Genomic DNA, 12372 nt, shown 5'->3' with positions numbered 1-12372 from the left:
CCAATAATTAACACGATAACTCGCCGCGGCCACCGGAGCAATTCATCACCTTTTCGGAGCAGTGAATCTTTTCACTGCTCCTGTCAGAGCAGTGACGGCGGTGCGCATGCGCGACCTACAGGAAGGAGCCGGACAGGGGCGGAGGGATCCGAAAGGATCCCTTCTTGCAACCCGGACCTTCTTCCCATAGGGAAGAGCGGGTAGCGATACACAAGCGGGGGTATTCACCATCTGAGGAGCCTACAATTAAGCTGACAGCGAAATTCACATCAGGACTGGAAAGGGCACGCGTTGTTAGCGTGTCCCACGTGTTTTTATGTCGTGTCTCCACTGAAATATACTATTAAACGGATATATGTGACAGTCATTTTGACTGTAGTTAACACAGGTGTGTGAATGATCTGTCCCCCGCAGCAGTAATACACTGCATACGTTAGGACATGATGATACTATATAGGGAGACATGACCTACCACTAAGCCTGTCAGAGAGTATCTGAAAAAACTACCAGACATATGAACTGCTGGAAATTGAAGCAGATACCTGTACTTACACTGCACACAAAGGGGTATATTTACTAAGGTGTGGGTTTTTAGAAGTGGTTTTGTTGCCCATAGCAACCAATCAGATTCTAGTTATTACCTTCTAGAAGGTGCTAGATAAATGTTAAGTAGAATCTGATTGGTTGCTATGGGCAACAAAACCACTTCTAAAAACCCGCACCTTAGTAAATATACCCCTAACCCTTAAATAAACGAATAATGAGATGGACTAACTTTGTGATACAAATCCAATGAGATACTCTGAAAATATAACAATGTGTCAGTTTGATGGCAGATCTGTAATCTAGGATATTATGTTACCATATTTTAGTATAATCTAAGAATTGTAATATTTAGATCTGTTGCCTAGGATATTATTTTACCCTATCGTATTTGTCTGAATACAAACCTCTTTGATCATATTGCAGTCATCCCCCGCTGTAACTGATTGCTGGGTTACTGTGCTCTTCCAGAATAGGAGCTATCCTGATATTAATATATCATTAGGTATTAATACTACTCCTAACTTTTGAATGACAATACTGGATATTTGGTATTATCACTGGATATGTGAGATCTATTTAAGGGTCTCATTCAGAGCCACTCGTAAGCGGCCGCTCATTCGTTCCGAGCGATGTTCGCACATCTGCGCATGTGTACGGATTGTAATACGCATGCGCGAACCAGTCAGTGCGGCCCGAAAATCGTGTGTTCGCTATATAGCGAATACCTGCTATTTTGAGTGACAGGAGGAGGCGTATGTGGGTGGTAACAGGGGAAGGTGCTTGAAAACGGGGAGTGGAAATCAGAACGCAGGCGTGCCTAAATGTCAAAACGGGCGTTTTAAGGGTGTACATAGTTAATACATTGCCACGTCACTTGGTTATTTTATAGTCTGAACTGCTCGCAAGATTGCGGTAGGAAAAACCAACCACAAGAATAGCGAGCAGTTCAGACGCCGTTTGATGTACTCGATTAATCTAATAAATAGTGGACATGACGTAGGATGCGAGCGGACAGGGGGCGTATTTTAAAAAAAAACGACCGCATGTTTTGTTTGCTCGTTCAGACATGGAGGCGTGAACAGACCGCAAAGAGCGAACGGTTCATTTAAATAGCCAGCCCCTTTTTCTGAACGAGCGAGCGCAAATAGCGTCCGGCTCTGAATCAGACCCTAAATTCAATGTGGACAGCACATGCAGAGTCTTGAACCCTCAGAATAACCAGAGGTTTATCTAATTATCGTATTTAATACAATATGTTTTGACAACTTGTAGCCCTCCTTAGATTAATACTTGATATCTGATCGTATTATAATCAGCCGTTGCAATATTTAATTGCTGAGTTGCTGAGCTCCCAGAATAGGAGCTATCCCATTAAATATATACTAGTTAATAATATCACTCAGTGTTAATACTACTCCTAATTTGGAATGACAATACTGGCTACTTAAACTATCTTTGCATATGTAGGATCAATTTGAAATCTCATGTGAGTGATATATGTGGAGTCTCAAACCCCCAGAATAATTAGAGGTTTATTTAATTACTGTATCCAACACTATATGTAATGACCGATAACTTCTCAGACTAATAACTGACATGGGGCTCTATTTATTAACATTATTTTTACTAAAATAAAGTGAAAAAGGGTGTTTTCACACCCTATTCACATTATTTTAGTTTCACCTGTAGTTATTACAGGGCAATTGGAGTAGAATTAGTAAAATTCTACTCCAACCCCCAGTATCACTTATTTTTAGTAAAGCAGATCGCATTTCCCATAATTGTAATGGGAAATGTGATCTGTGTGCAAGTTACTAAAAATAAATTGTAAAAAAATACCGGGGGAAGCCCTGTGATAATAACGCCACCTGGAGGTGGCGTTATCCAGGGTCTCCCCCGGTTACCGGGCTCCCACTCTGCTCTAACGGGGAGACCAGAGGCGGGAGCCGGTCCCAGTAATCAGCTATGTGGTCTAAGCAGACCGCAAGCTGATTGCTGTAAAAAAAAGAAAAAAAAAATTAAACAGTTTTTTTTTTCCTTACCTGAATCCAGGGACCGGTGATCGGGCCTCCGGTGATGGCTCCACTTCGGTCAGCTGGTCTCCCACAGTGCACTGGGGCCCGGTCATCAGGTGATCGGGCCCCAGTGCAGTATGGGAGATCACCTGATCGGGAAGCCCGGAGAAGACCACCGGAGGCCAGGAGGATGCAGGTAAGTGTAATGAAGGGAGGGGGGGTCGCGGGGGGGAAAGGGGAGGTCGCGGGGGTCCGCGATCGCGGGTGGCGGGGCTTAGCGCCGGGGGGCGGGGCTTAGCATCGGTGGGGGGTAGTAGCGGTGGTCGGTCGGCGCATGCGTGGGCTCTTAGTTGCGGTATTTTTTCCGAAAATACCGCGACTAGAGTGCGGACGGGATCCGCAGGGACAGAGCTTTATCGCAAGCTCTGTCCCTGCAAGGGATTTATAGTAAATCCCTGTGATATTACCTGAATTCGCAATGCGAATTCACTCGGTAATATCACACTACAATCCGCATTCAATATGCGGATTGTAGTAAATAGAGCCCTTGGTATTTGTTAGTTTGATTTGAGCCTGACCACCAATTACGTTGGGTTATTGTGTGCAGTATGGATTTCCGGTAGTGTAGATAACAAGAAGTGTGGAGACATCAAATTTTAAATCACAAACACATTTTTTATTAAAATAATCAAAATACAAATAAATATTTTTTGAGATAATGATGAATTTTGGTCATAATTCATAATTACTAGTTTAGATATTTTGCTGACCTTATTTTAAAGAATATATTAAAGGTTATGTTTTATGTAAGAACACGGGTCACATATGATTTATCCCTTTATTTCAATAATCCGTGAGTGCCCCACTATAGGAATACTTGGTCTTTTTTCTCAATTGTGTCTATGTCACTATTCCTGGGTGCACCTTCCCTTAATTACTAAGGTGTATTTTACCTAAATTAAACACTGGGGAAGGATAATCCATATACAAGGGTCTGTGCGGATTTTTCTTTTGTTTTCTACTATTCATTTAACTGATATCTCCTGCTTTACCTTCTTAATGAATGGCCCGAATACTTAATTTTCACAATTGCAGGTGAAAATGTGCTTTTTCACCTGCTTTTGTGACAATTAAGTGATGATGAATAGGCCCCTATGTGCTGCTAGCGGCAATAATGGACTATATGACACAAGTAATATATATGGTGCTAGCCGCACAAATAAGCTATATTACACAAATAACAAGCATTGGTTAATATAATTTTGAATTAAAAAACTAAACATACTGTATAGTAGCAACTACAATTCTATAGCAGATGGGTGTAATGCTACTGTAGGTATCATGGGCATAAGCATTGGTCAGCTACAGACAAGAGGAACCTAACAGACTTACCCTGGTAAGACGTCAGACCCCAGCCGGTTACCCAGCATTCCATACCACAGGGGAAGGTGACCGCAGCGGATGGCAGACAGATCGGCATGATGTACTGTGTGTAGTTGACGGGCCTGGATATCTTTAACAGGGCAATATCACCTTTGTCCCCTGTTGCCAAAAACTCCTGGTTTATTCTGAGAGTCTGTACCTCAGCGACAACCGTATGAGGATTCCGCTCGTACAGCTGATATAATCCCAGGTAAACTGTGTAATTCTCCGCTAGATCGGAGCTGTGGAAAGAGACCGTGAGAGTAAGAGACCGGGGATTATTAAGAGAACAGCACTGCTCTGTGTTTAGCAACAATACAGTGTGTTAGCCTAGGGCAGAGGTTCCTAAACTCCGCCATTACAGTCTTTATTTTAAGGAGATCCATGCTTGAGCACAGGTGACTTAATTAGTACCTCAGTCAATATCATGTAACCATGTGGACTCAGGCATGGATATCCTTAATACCTGGATTGTAATGGTGAAGTTTGGGAATCTCTAGCCTAGGGCATCCAGAACCCGTAATCAGACTGTGCACTTGTCTTCTGTGGTATCTGGAAAAACTTTGGTACCCTGGAGACAGTCAGCCTATAATGTTCTCAGTGCCATTAGGAAGTTCACTCATAGTCCAGCAAGACGTCTCTCTGCTATCTCTTCCTGGATGTCCCAGCTCTTTCTTAAACTTACTAGAGTTTGCACTAAAGGGGAAAATGTGGTAAAACCCCTAAAAATGCTGGTTTCTGGAGTTTACTGCAAAACCCTTATATGTACTAAGCACCTGAATGTGATGCATTCCGGTGCTTCGTCCCGATGGGTAACACCATCTTCAGGTGGCATTACGCAACAGAAGCCTATGGGCTTCTTTTCGGGATGCCTGACCAAATCGGATACCTCCCATCAGGGTTGGACTGGCCCACAGGGGTACAGGGGAAATCCCCGGTGGGCCCCACTGCCTGAGGGCCCCACCACTTGCTCTAATGTCAGGTTCCAGACTGTGCACTTGAATTAAACATTGTTACTCTATTAGAGGGTCAGTTACATGATCTCTAATGTTTGTCCAAACCTCTGTGGGGGCTGGCCTATTCCGCTGTAGGAACTGACCATACCCCAAAGCACGGACCCCTACCATTGCATTCCCCCGGTGGGCCCTTCATGCTCCAGTCCGACACTGCCTTCCATTACCCCCCTGTGGCCCACGTAATTCTGTTCATGCGCAGATGGATGCTATAGGGACTTCTGTGTGTTACACCCGAAACTTCCTCTTTCCGGGGCCATCGCAAAGGATGGCTCTTATCAGTTGAGCTGTCCTTTGCGATATTCTAGGTACATACCGCGGTGATCAAAGGGGTATGTACCCGATAGGAGGTGGGATGTACTGTATCGCGAGTGCGATGCTTTGTACATCCTGCCGAATATATCTCAGACTGAACTGATCATCTCCCTACCCTCCTGCATAACCTCACTTCCCACAATGTCATTATCTACAGTATTGATGGCACAACCATTTCCTTTAGCATGCAAGTGCGCTCTATTGGAGTTATCCTTGATTCACTTTCAAACCTCACATTCAGCACCTCTCGCAGTTCTGTCATTTCAATCTCATAAATATTTCCAGGATCAGACCCTTTCTCACCCAGGATGCTACTAAGACCCTCATCCACTCAGTGGTCCAGGGGCGTATCTACCCATTGGCCAGGATGGCACTCGCCAGGGGTGCCGGCCAAAGGGGGGCGCCGTCCAGCAGTTCTACCAGCAGCCAAGGGGTGGATCAGGCCAGAACTAGTGGCGGTGCAGCCACCACTAGTCCTCCCGGGCCCCACAAGTGTAGGGCAGACCGCAGTCACACAGACTCTCATTGGCTGCTGCGGCCACGGAGGGAGCCGGCTGGAGCTCAATCAAGAGCTCCGTCTTCCGGCTACCCCCGTAGCAAGTGATGGGAGAGACGTCATGACGTCTCTCCCATACTGCAGAGTGGGCCGGGAGGTGCGGACAGCGGCGGTCGTCGGCAGGAGCCGGGATCAGGTAAGTTGTGTTTTTTTTTTGTTTCTGTAAGTTTTTTTTCTGGCACTGCAGAGAGAGGGGGGGGTGGCCGCTACTTGGGGCACTGTAAAGGGGGTGGCCGCTACTTGGGGCACTGTAAAGGGGGTGGCCGCTACTTGGGGCACTGTAAAGGGGGTGGCTGCTACTTGGGGCACTGTAAAGGGGGTGGCCGCTACTTGGGGCACTGTAAAGGGGGTGGCCGCTACTTGGGGCCCTGTAAAGGGGGTGGCCGCTACTTGGGGCCCTGTAAAGGGGGTGGCTGCTACTTGGGGCACTGTAAAGGGGGTGGCCGCTACTGGGGTCACTGTAAAGGGGGTGGCCGCTACTTGGGGCACTGTAAAGGGGATGGCTGCTATTTGAGGCACTGTAAAGGGGGTGGTTGCTACTTAAAGGCACTGTAAAGGGGGTGGCTGCTACTTGGGGCACTGTAAAGGGGGTGGCCGCTACTGGGGTCACTTTAAAGGGGGTTGCCGCTACTGGGGTCACTGTAAAGCGGGTGGCCGCTACTGGGGCAATGCAGCATAGGGGGGATCACTACTGGGGACAATGCATAGGGAGACTACTACTGGGGGCAATGCATAGTGGGGACTACTACTGGGGGCACTTCATAGGGGGGACTTCTACTGGGGGCACTGTATGGGGAGGGTGGCCGCTACTGGGGGCAATGCATAGGGGGGGATACTACTGGGGGCACTGCCTGAAATTATGGGGGGCGCCAGTCCATTACATTGCCAGGGGTGCTCTGATCCCTAGTTACTCCTCTGCCGTGGTCATCTCCAAATTGCACTACTGTAACCTCCTCCTGTCTGGCCACCCTGACTCCAGCATCTCTCCACTCCAATCTGTCCTCAATGCTGCTGCTCGGCTCATCTTCCTCTCCAAACGTTCCTCATCCGCCTCCCCTCTCCTACAAGCCCTCCACTGGCTCCCCTTCCCCTTCAGAACCCAACTCAAGGTTCTTACACTCGCTTACAAAGTCCTCACCCGTTCTTCTCCCATTTACATCTCTGACTTCATCTCCCTTCACTCTGCTGCCCGGCCTCTTCGAGCCGCTAATGAATGTTGCATCTGCCAACTGACTACTTCTTCCCACGACCGTCTCCAAGATTTCGCAGATGTTGCTCCCTACCTGTAAATACTCTCCCTCTCCCTGTCAGACTCTCCACCTATCTGCAAAACTTCAAAGGGGCTCTCAAGATCCACTGTTTCATCAAAGCCTTTCATCTCTCATCCTAACACTTTGTCCCATGCTCACTATCTACCCCATCTGCGTCACCCCTGACTGTCTACCCCTACCCTTTGGAATGTAAGCATTCACGAGCAGGGCACTTTCCCATGTGCTTTCCCTTCCCTTACTATTACTTACGGAACCTAACCCTTGACTTCTGCCACCGTACTACTTATTTGAGTATTATGGCCCTCATTCAGAGCCGTACGCTCTGAGCAGAGCGCACGCTCCGAATGAGGGCCGCCCTCCATGAAAATGGAGCATCGTCCTGGACGCTCGTATAGCTGTGGGTCACCACCCACAGCCTATACGAGCGTGCATTTTGATGGCCGCGATGGTCTTGACCATCGCGACCATCGAAACTGCGAGCCGGAGCCTGCGGTTGAGGTTTTCAACCGCAAGCTAAGGAGTGATTTTGGCTCTATCAGAGCCAAAATCACTCCCACTGACATCACTAGTGATGTCAGTGGGCCGGCTTCTGATGGGAGGCGTTCCCGTAGGAACGCCCCCGACAGGGAGGCACGCCCCCGGCACGCCCACCAAAGGGGGCGTGCTGTCAATCAACATCGACAGCACGCCCCCTTTGATCAGACACAACGAGTGAAGGACTTTCCTTCGCTCGTCGCGTCTGGCGCATGTGCACGACGGAGCACCCTCCGTCGTGCGCATGCTCAGTGAAGAACATCGACCCACTTGCAAGCGGACAGCCGCTCGCGAGTGGGTCTGAATCAGGCCCAATGACCGCTGTTGCAGCCATGTTTATACACCGTGTGCTTGTCCTGTATTGTCTTGTACTGTCAGTCGCTGTTCTCTTGTTCTATTTAATTGTTTATATACTTTGTTAGGCACTGTGGAACCCTTGTTACACCATATAAATAATAATAATAATAATAATAATAATAATAATATTAGGCTACAGTCTCCGTCCCACCAGGAGGCGTGCCCCATAGTATCTGGAATAAAGTGGAAAGAACCTGAGTCTGTTTGGGCTGTGGAAAAAACTTAATGTATGCATAGACTGTGCCAAGAACACTTCAGTGACTTAAAGATTAATGTGTTTGTCTGATGCTTCTGAAAGACAATAGACGTATGCTTCAAAATATCTGGACGTATTGTTGGCACATCTTCTGAATCCGTAAAAGGCTTTCACATGCTCAGGTATTACTAAGAGCCTCCATATACAAAGAGATTAGTGTTAGACATGACATCTGCATATAGATAATGTATTTCAGTATGGTAATCGTTACTATAGACAATGGAGCAAAGCTGCCAAAATGTAAATGGGCTGAAAGAGACACTTAATATTGCTTTTTTAAAAAGTTGCAATGTTTCATGCTTTCATCTGTATGCACAGTCATTGCCAGAAGCTGGAATAGAAATGACCGTGAAACACAGCTTAGCATGCACTTACTGTATACACACATCATGATTCACATTTTACAAACTAATGTCATTTGCAGAGTTATAGAAGCCTGATCTGCCCTCTCTTATGGTGGCTCCAAACCAGCCTGAGAGATGTCTTCTCTTATGAAAGGTCCAAACCAGCCAGAGAGATGTCTTAGTTTGGGCAGCACAGATGGTGTAATGGTTAGCATTGCTGCCTTACAACATACTGTGGTCATGGGTTTGATTCCCAACATGGCCCTACCTATGTGGAGTTTGTATATTCTCCCCATGCTTGCATGGGTTTCATACTACACACCAAAAAATGTACTGGTACAGTAGGTTCATTTGCTCCCAACAAAAAAATTAACCCCAGTCTGTATGTGTGTATTCATTTGGTAGGGAACATAGGGTCTCATTCAGAGCCGCTCGTAAGCGGCCGTTCGTTTGTACTACGCATGAGCGAGCCAATCGGTGCGGCCGAAAATCGTTTGTTCGCTAAATAGCAAATGCCTGCTAATTTGAGTGACAGGATGAGGCATATGTGGGTGGTAACAGGGGAAGGTGCTTGAAAACGGGGAGTGGAGATCAGAACGCAGGCGTGCTTAAAGGTCAAAACGGGCGTTTTATGCGTGTGCATAATTAATACAGCAGCGTCATTGACCACGTCACTTGGTGGTTTTATAGCCAGAACTGCTTGCAAGATAGCGGTAGGAAAAACCAAACACAAGAATAGCGAGCAGTTCATACGCTGGTCGATGTACTCGATTAATCTAATAAATAGCGGACATGACGTATGGTGCGAGCGGCCAGGGTCGTATTTTTCAAAATTAAGACCGCAAGTTTTGTTCGCTCGTTCAGACATAGAGGCGTGAACAGACCGGAAAGCGCAAACGGTTCATTTGAATAGCCACCCCTTTTTTCTGAACGAGCGAGCGCAAATAGCGTCCGGCTCTGAATCAGACCCATAGATTGTAAGTTCCACTGGGGCAGGGACTGATGTGAATGGCTAAATATTCCCTCTAAAGTGCTGCAGAATATGTGTGCACTATATAAATTACTGCTAGAAATAATAATAGTATTAATAATAAACTTATGGTAGGTCCAATCAAAACCAAGTTATGTGTCTGCTTTCATAGTGGGACCCAACCAACCTTAGAGATGTCTAATGATATGGTAGGTCCAAACCAGCCTGAGATATGTGTCTGCTCTTATTGTAGGTCCAAACCAGCCTGAGATATGTGTCTGTTCTTATGGTAGTTCCAAACCAGCCTGAGATATGTGTCTGCTCTTATGGTAGGTCCAAACCAGCCTGAGATATGTGTCTGTTCTTATGGTAGTTCCAAACCAGCCTGAGATATGTGTCTACTTTTATGGAAGGTCCAAACCAGTCCTACAGTTTTTTCTACACGTATGGTAGTTCCAAACTGGGGGTCTCATTCAGACCCGCTCGCGAGCACTGTACGCTCGCAAGCGGGTCGATGTTACCCAAATGTGCATGCGCACGACGGAGGCGCCTCCGTCGTGCGCATGCGCGAGGTAGCCGTCATTATGGGTCTCGCACCAAAGGGGGTGTGCTGTCGATGGTGATTGACAGCACGCCCCCTTTGGTGGGCGTGCCGGGGGCGTGGCTGGCCAGACGGAGGCGTTCCCATGGGAACGCCTACCATCTGGGTCCGGCCCCACTGACATCACTAGTGATGTCAATGGGAGTGTTTTTGGCTCTGATAGAGCCAAAAGCACTCCGGGCTTGCGGCAGGACGAGACCCTACCACAAGGGTCTCGCCGCAAGCTCGATGGTCGCGATGGTCTTGACCATCGCAACCATCTTTTTGGCCGCTCGCATAAGCTGTGGGTGGTCACCCACAGCTATGCGAGCGGCCAGGAGGCTGCTCCAATTTTAGGTAGGCCGGCCCTGATTCAGAGCGAGCGCTCTGGTCAGAGCGTCCGGCTCTGAATCAGGCCCTGGGTCCGGACATTTGTCCACTTTTACTGTAGGTCCAAATCAGCCCTGGAAATTTGTCTACTCTGAAGGTGCGTACACACTGGTTGATTAGGAAAGACTGTACGATTACGACATCGTAATCGTACAGTCGTCCCTGATCCCCTGTAGTGCCTACACTGAACGATCAGTTGTTCATTGCAGGCACCCTCCCTCATCCCTGAACATGGCCAATCTGTCGTTATCGGCAGATTGACCGGCATGTTCAGGCGATGATAGATGTCGGAAACGACCAGCGGGAGCACGCGTCGCTAGTCGTTTCCAACATTATAGTACACGACTTGTGCACGATTAATGAGCGATTGAACGATTATGATGTCGTAATCGTTAAATCGCTCATTAATATCGCCCAGTGTGTACGCACCTTTATGGTAAATTAATCTCAGCCCTAGGGTCTCACAGCTGCTATTGATATGGATGTGATAACATGAGCCCCTGTAGTGTGTCCAATATGTGCATGTGATGAGGGGAATAAACACATCATGTTTATTGGTCAGCGCACTATTACTTCCGCTACTTTTTATGACAGTGTGAAGAGCGTAGCACAGAGGCGTTTGTTCCCTAAATGAGCAATATCATCCTATCAGTCTATCAGCACAGATGGCACCTGCCCAGGCTGAGGGAGCGTCTTACAATTAGTGTCAGGAACCATTACAAAGACGTTGGCTCCCATTATTATTAGTGTCTGCAGCAATAAATATTGTACAGAACACAATGTAGCAAGCTTCTATGATGGTTTCATCAAGCACGTGAATTGCGCACGGTGACTGTGCCTCGTTTCCACCTAGCTCTAGTTTATTAGTTTAAAGAGTAATTTGTATCATCTGAAAGACACAATAAGTCATGTGAGTGTAATAGATTTACTAAGGTTTATAAAAGGAAACACAATGCAACCTGGTACAGTACATGAGACTGATGATACATAACATATTTAAATCTTTTATGTCACAATAATAATAATAATAATAATAATAATAATAATATCAAATACAAATCAGATTTCCCAGCATGAAAACAAGAATGAAATTATGATAGCTGGGGACATACAGTAGCTAAGCCACAATCTACTAACTTTAAGGGCCCTATTTATCAATATTATTTTTACTAAAATATGTGAAAACTGATGTTTTTTCACACCCTTTTCACATTATATTAGTATCATATAAATGTATTAAAGGGCTTTTGGAGCAGTTTTCATGAAAAACCTCTCCAAGACCTTAAATTTGCATATTTTTAGTAAGCTGATCACATTTCCAATTCTTATCATAGGAAATGCGATCTGCTTCAAGTTTACCAAGGTTCAATTGTGAAAAAATACCAGGGGAAGTCATGTGATAATAATGCCTCCGTGCCTCCAGTCAGCTGATCGCAGGGACCCCGCTCTATAATCCCGGTGCCTGACTTCTGCTGTAAACTGAGATGCCGGCTTACAGCAGAGGTCAGATGCTGGGGTCACAGTGCAGCTCACTGGATCACCGATCACCGTGCAGGTAAGTGTCAGCTTAGTGGGGGAGAGAGGGGAGGTTGTGGGTGGGGGGGCACCTGTCAGGGTGTCTTTTGCAAAAACTACCCTGAAGAGTGTGCTTAGAGGATTGACTGGGACAGCTTTCTCACAAGCTCTGTCCCTGCATGCCATATTTACTACATCCTTACGATGCATTCAAATATCACATTGCCAATCCTGGTGATTTGCTCCACATCACATCTGACATGCAAGATTGTGATAAATAGCGCCCTC

At 46.6% G+C, this 12372-nt stretch overlaps 1 pseudogene across 1 annotated transcript in view; it reads right to left on the bottom strand.

Moving 5' to 3' along the window:
* Positions 1-12372, bottom strand: part of LOC148517806 (serine protease 27-like) — a 42646-nt pseudogene that overhangs the window by 18768 nt on the left and 11506 nt on the right. The window contains exon 3 of the transcript XR_015879253.1: positions 3954-4225. The product of XR_015879253.1 is annotated as a serine protease 27-like (transcript). The remainder of the gene's footprint in view (positions 1-3953; positions 4226-12372) is intronic.

The sequence above is a fragment of the Taudactylus pleione genome, unplaced genomic scaffold (assembly GCF_031769625.1).
Source record: "Taudactylus pleione unplaced genomic scaffold, aTauple2 ptg000209l, whole genome shotgun sequence".
In the NCBI taxonomy this organism is placed as follows: Eukaryota; Metazoa; Chordata; class Amphibia; order Anura; family Myobatrachidae; genus Taudactylus; species Taudactylus pleione.
Note: the sequence above shows the minus strand (reverse complement) of the source record. Positions and strands in the feature narration are given on the sequence as shown.